Here is a 7,074-nt window from a genome sequence, read left to right on the forward strand (position 1 = left end):
ATATATATATATATTATTTGTAACATTTTGTAACAGAATACATTTATTTCGTTTAATATCTCTTGTTTACTGTCAATTTTCTTTTTCTGCTAAAAAAATTTCGGTTTACTTTCTGTAAAATTAAAAGTGTCTACCTCTTTATTGTAACAAAACGAATATCGAATGTCGCAAAGTATTTTTGCAGTAATAAAATTCCGCAAACGCACACGCAATATTCATACGTGCGATTTTAGATCTAATTAAATGCAGAGTGTGCAATTTTCGTTTTCTTTTTTATACCAATCGCACAATAAAGTCTGCTTTGGACTCAGTTGAACTTCTTGTACGGTTCATTTCTCCTCTTTTTCTGTTTGGGTTAAAAGAAAAAAATGAACGATGCAAGTGTTTAGTTTAAAAAAAAAGAGCCTCTACTGCAATGACCAACTTGCGCGCGCGATTGCGGAATAATTTGAAACAAAAACCGTATATGATTTTAATTGTCAATTACGTCGTGTATGTGCGACGTAATGGACTTTGGAGTTGTATGTCAGGTTATGTGTTCAGGTTAAGCACCGAGGTCCTTTCACTTTACCTGTTTTACATCAAAGAATAACGTACGGCCCGTTTGTTATATGCGAAACACTTAGATTTCATTCAAAAAAACACAGAATTCAGATTCGTGTCCATGCGACTCACTCATTCGTTTCACAAGTTATGCCGTTGCAGACGAATAATCGCAAATGATCACTCCTCTCGAAATCACGCGGTTCCTCCGAATTGATTCGCGAAGTTGATCGACACGAAAATCGCACGATCGAGACGATGAGATAAATTTTTTTCTTACGAGCGACAGATGGTTGCATTCACTTTGTTCGTTGCACTCTTACCCACGTGAGGTCGAAAGTGTCAGTTTCTTTCTTTCTTCCCTCGCTCTCGCGATGGATTCAGCACTTTAAGTACCGCACGGTTGGACTCGGGTTGTGGCCAGAAACTCATGCGTACGTTCTCTCCAGCGCGCATCCACGAGCGTACTGACTTCGTGCGTGCCTCGTTGTAACGTTACATTATCTCGTGGCACCGCAGAGACTATACGCGAAAGAGAATGTGGGAGAGCGTCGTTTTCTTTAAGGAAAACCGAGTGCGCACGCACTCACACACATGCACAGCGTGCTACGCGGTAACCTTCGACGTAACGTTGTTCGATGCTGAAGGTTTTATCGCAATTTGGATAACGGATTAGCATTAAGGATATCGAACCTCCTTGAAAGAAGTTACGTCGCCTTGGGAGGGGGAATAATGATAAACTTCGGCGTTGAAATATTACTCGAAAGAAGCATATATGTGTAAGATTGATAATGTGCGAAAAGTAATGACGTAGCAAAAAACGGTTTAAAAAATTAGCTAGATACAAATCTGAAAATAATTATTTTATTAAATTATTAGGACGCTTGAATGTTGATATAACAATGTAAAAAATTTTAACTTCTAGCAACTGTTAAGCGTCCTCTATAATATTTTGATAGACGATTTATTCATATCGGATAGAATCTTACTTATGATTTTATATACAATTTAATATCTTTTATAATTTACAATATATTTTACAATAGATTTTACATAAAAAAAAGATTTTACTGAAATATTTAAAATTTTGCCTGATACAAATCTAAAAATAATTTTGTTGGATCATATAATCAAATAATTATATTGGAAATTGAAAAATAAGCAATGCTGCAAAAACATTATTCTAATAACTAATTTGAATTTCTAATAAAATTATTTTGATGATCAAATAAAATTATTTTCAGATTTATGTATCTAAGGACGATATTATTATATAATTACATAATTCGTTCTTATTTCAAAACTGTCTTAGTACAGTTTTAAGACACTAATACAGCCTTCTGATTGATTCGAGATTTCTTAAGACTGTACTTGTTTTTAAGACGATCTTGATTATAAAATTTGACTATGAATACCGCCCTAAATACATTTTTAGACACTTTAGTAAAGCATCACTTTCCGTGTATATCTCATATTTTTTAAATTACTTTTTATATCTCGCCCTTTAGGGATTTAGAATTTCTTTGAGAATTTTCTTTAATATCTTTCAAGAATTTGAAAAAATAAACATATGGTGTATTTCTCTTTTTGAAGAATCCTATTTGACAATGAGTTGAAGAATATTATTCTTCAGCAATAATATTTTTCAATATTTTTTTGGAACTGATATTGGCGATTGTTTAAAAAGAGCTTTAATTCATCTCTTTATATTTTAACGTAAATAAAAAAATACAAAATTCAATTATTTCGAGTTGCTTTCGATCAGCATATTTGATGCTACGCCTGAGAGAGGAATTTACGCAGTTAGTCAGCAGCTGAGTATACAAAAGGCGATTTGTATAGAGTCACGAATGAGTAAAGACTTACATATTTATTGTCAAAAGTTACAGGATTTTATAAATTATAAATCGAGATCTATATCTATAAGCTGTTGAAAGTAGAATAAAATTAATTAAAAATATTAATCATTATATAGTAATTTAAAAATATAAGTAATTATAAATATAATCATAATTTAAATATATAGTAATTTAAAAAATCAATAAATATATAAATAGTGATGTCTATAAGAATCGATACCAGATATTGATATGTTTGATTTATTCTAATCTAATAGTCAATAATATAATATTATGTACATTTCGATTCTCGTAGAGGGATATGTAGATAATATTATTATTGACTATTACATTAAAATAAATCAAACGTATTAATATTTGCTGTCGGCTTTTATAGGCATTATTATTTATTGATTTACTTTGTCGTCTGGCCTTTAATTTCTTAATTTGTATTTAATTTAAAAAAATTAATGATAAAAATTAAAGATTAAAAATTAAAAATTAAAGATATTCGCATAAATCGATATTATTGCAATTCTATTCTGGAAATATTCTCCACACAGAAAAAAAAACTTCACTGATTCAGCAAATCTACAGTCGTAATATATAGACAGTCAATTTTTTGTGTTAAAGTAGCAAAGTTGACAGTTGAATAACATTAGCGATTTGTGAAATCAAATCTTCTTAGTTATACATGTTGAATTCGTGCAGTAAGTTATAGGTTTGCTGTATCATCCAATTAATTTTTTTTCTGTACATATATGATTCAATTTTTTTGCAAAAAATTTCTTAAACTTGACAAAGTTTTTTTATTTCGGCGACACACAGATGATTTAACTGCGATAAAAATACAGGTGCGTATAATATGTGTACAGATACACTTAAAGAATTCTGTACAAGATAAGACGGCGGAGACATAGCGACTATACGATTACATTGATAGCAGTTTCTTTTCGTGCACATAGAGTCGTGTGCGAAACTTTGCAAGCTAATATACTTCCTGTAAGTGCTTGATGAGTCATTATCTTCTGAATAATCACTCGATAATTTTTTATCTGCATAAGTCTTGTTGTCATGGTTTCGTAAGAATATATCACAAAGAAGATGGAATTTAATTACTATATATGTTACATACATAAGTATGACTGTAGCACATGAATTTGATGGAATAATCAGAAAATACATTTCCTTATGAAAAAAATTATTTGTAATATACACTTCAGCAATTTTGTGGAAATATGTCTAAAATCAAGAGAGTCTAAAATCAAAAGATATAAAAATTCGTTTTTTGCTTCAATTTTTAGGATTTCATTTAAATTTGGTATGCAATTTGTATCGTGTACCTATTGAAAAAATCATTTTAAGAAGTCAAAAATCTCTCTCTCATAGAGAGAAGATCGAGCGGACGCCCTGTCCATAGAATTTTTGGAAACAATTGAAAATGCTACGACTGTTGAATCACTTTTATTTGTACGTAAAACGAGAATATTATAAAATAAATTATATAATATCGCGATTAATTGTTTATCTTATAATATTATGCGCGTCAACGATGATCGATATTTCGTTTCAAAGTAATAAATTTTTACATTTCTGAGAAGAGAACATAAAAAGAAAGGAGCATATCTACATTACAGAATTCTAAGTAATGCAGAAGCGCGATTTACTGCAATTATATAAAGCTGAGGAAATGTTAGACGAGTAAACTTTCACATGTTAGGAAACATATTTGGAAATCGAAAACAAGTCATCATTCGATATTTTTGTTTATAATCTATATAATATCAAAAAATATAAAGGAAAGACTCCTATTATGAGATACCGAGTTCATTTTAGGTAAATGTTAGAAATATCTGTAGAACAGAATTATTTAAAAAATAATAGATCAGATTTTGAAGAGAATTTAATAAGCTTTAGGACAATGTCATGTAAATTTAATTTAAATTCTATTTTTTTTTAATTAAAAAAATGTAAAAAGTGAATAAATCGCAAAGTCAATAAATTGTGCTCCTAATATAAGATGCTCCGAGAAACAGATAATAAAACCCAAAGTACATCAGTATTGCAATTAAAAAACTTTATTTAATATTCTAAAATACAAACAAATACAGTCAATGCTCGCATAAACATGAGATGCATTATACATAGGATTCGTCTTCAGATAATTGGAACCAAGGATTGCAGAAACAAGTACTCGACGTTCATTCCACTTGTTTTTTTTATTATAACAACTATTTTCATTATGATAGGTTATTTCATTATTAGAAATGCCCTGGTATTTCTAATATGGGTATCTCATATTACAATTTCCACGTCTTACGGTTTTACAATCATCGAATCTAACTTCTGTAATTAAGCAATTCAACATATTCCATTTTTCTAATAGTATAATCTTATTCCATCATTACATGAAGAATTTATTTATACAAATATTTCCTTAATAAATAATAAACAAAATTTAAAGGCTCATCTCAATGAAATTTGAAGAATCCAAATTCAAAATACATCCAAATTCGTAAAAAAAGATTTTAGAATTACAGACGTGATCTAATAATGAATTTTCCACTAAATAGTTTTTAATCTAAGAGCAATAAATTTGTAGTGAAACCAATAAATAGCGTTCGTTTAGCGCCACTTTCTCATATTATACTTATCTCATAATAGGAGAGTTTCCTCTATTTCTTTTAAAATTGAGATTATTTACAATATACAGGGTGTTCCGAATTTAAATGGCCAAACTTTAAGAGCGTGTATCGATAAAGCATGACATCGATAAACTGAGAAAAAATCCTTTAGATGTCTACTTTAAATTATCTTATGTCACTTTTTATTCTCCGATGCACTCAAAACGCCGTAGAAGGCAATAATTGAAAAAGTACCTATTTTTGCCGTACCTATTTTTTCAAGAAATTTCATTCATCTTCAAACGCTATATTTCCGGTTCTATTTATAGTACAAAGCTCGTTAAAAACTCATTTTATAAGAAATTTCAGCAACAACAAAAAACTCTGTTGTCATTTTTTGACATATCTTTTTGTTTACGAGTTTTAATCGAAAAACCAAAAAAAAACTTTATTGCTTAATTATTTCCAAGTGCTCCCCTTAATGTTGTAACACTTTTAAATTTAATCTTTTTATACTTCAAATTGTCGATTAACACAATAAAATATTTGTAAATAATTTCTTCCTTTTTAAAACCCCTGACGACTGGTCTATTATCGCTCAAGTCGTAATCGAAAACATAATATTTTACTTTGAAACAATGAAAACAATAATGTCCAATACAAGATATCATATATTTATATCAGATATTATATTTAATCATTATTAAAAATTATCGCTTTTTTATAACCATAGATTCTTATAGCCTTTTTTACATTGTAATTATTATTAACTTGATTAATTTAAAGGAGTTTATAACTAGATATTAGTTCTTTAAATTGTTGTCATTGTTAATAATATCCTAAAAATTACGTTTTGTCTTTTTTTCTTCAAATCGAAGTAAAAACTAATATATCTCTAAAGGACTTTTTCTTATGGCGAATTCGATTGGACGCACTCAGTACGCACTGGTGCATTAAAGCCTTCGTACCCAAAATAACGAAAAGATATATCTATACATAAACATAGAAATCGAGTAAATCAAATGAAATACTCAATATATTTTATTATACTACTAGGTAAAATATTTATTTTATAATTTGAAATATTTGCATTTCACTTTTATATTAAAATCAAATTAACGTTTACAACGGTTTATTAATATGCACTAGTGCGCACTAGTGCTTCCAATCGAATTCGCCATTAGTTTATTGATTCCCTACACGTCCTCGAAGTTTGGTCATTTAAATTCGGAACATCCTGTATATTAATTATATATTAATGACACTTAAATTAGCACAGTATATACATATCACATATATGTATTACATATTACGTATTATATTAATATCTACATATATGAAAAAAATAACTTTGATTTGAAACTTTGATATTTTGTAGATTATTATATATTTTGAGATGCTAATTAGAAATTTGTTTAAATAAAACCATAAAAAATGGATAGACTTTGCTGTAATACTATTTGGAAATCATTATTTTAGGTCTGATCAAGCAGAAAAATATCTTTATCTACTAAATCATTAATTTTTTGTAACAGTATCTTTATATATTAAACTATTTTTAATAACTGTACTTTTATTCACAAAATAATAAAATGAATCAACTGATGTAAAGAAAAATAGTTGCTTTTCAAAAAAAATTATGCAATTTCCAATACGCATACTTGCAAACTATATTTTTTAAACTACTATCTTCTTTGTTATCTTATTATTATATTATTATTCTATGCATAAAAGTAAGGTACAATTATCAGAAAGTTAATAATTCTCCAGTCAGTATTGAATATCAATTACGTCTGTATTATATTTACATTGTTGAGTGTGAAATTATAATATAGATATAATCGATGTTAACTGGGTTAGTAGATAAATATACTTTTCAGTTTCAGTAAATCAGCAGTAAAACAGCAGTTTTCAAATGCTACTACAGCAAAATCTATTCATTTTTGACAATTTTGTCTAAGGAAATTTTCGATCATTATTTCATATAATTTACACAAATATTAGACTTTCAACTAATTTATTAAAATCACTTTCTTTATATGATTAACGAAGAATCCTTTATGTTTAAA

The sequence above is a fragment of the Atta cephalotes genome (assembly GCF_000143395.1).
Source record: "Atta cephalotes unplaced genomic scaffold scaffold00006, whole genome shotgun sequence".
NCBI lineage: Eukaryota > Metazoa > Arthropoda > Insecta > Hymenoptera > Formicidae > Atta > Atta cephalotes.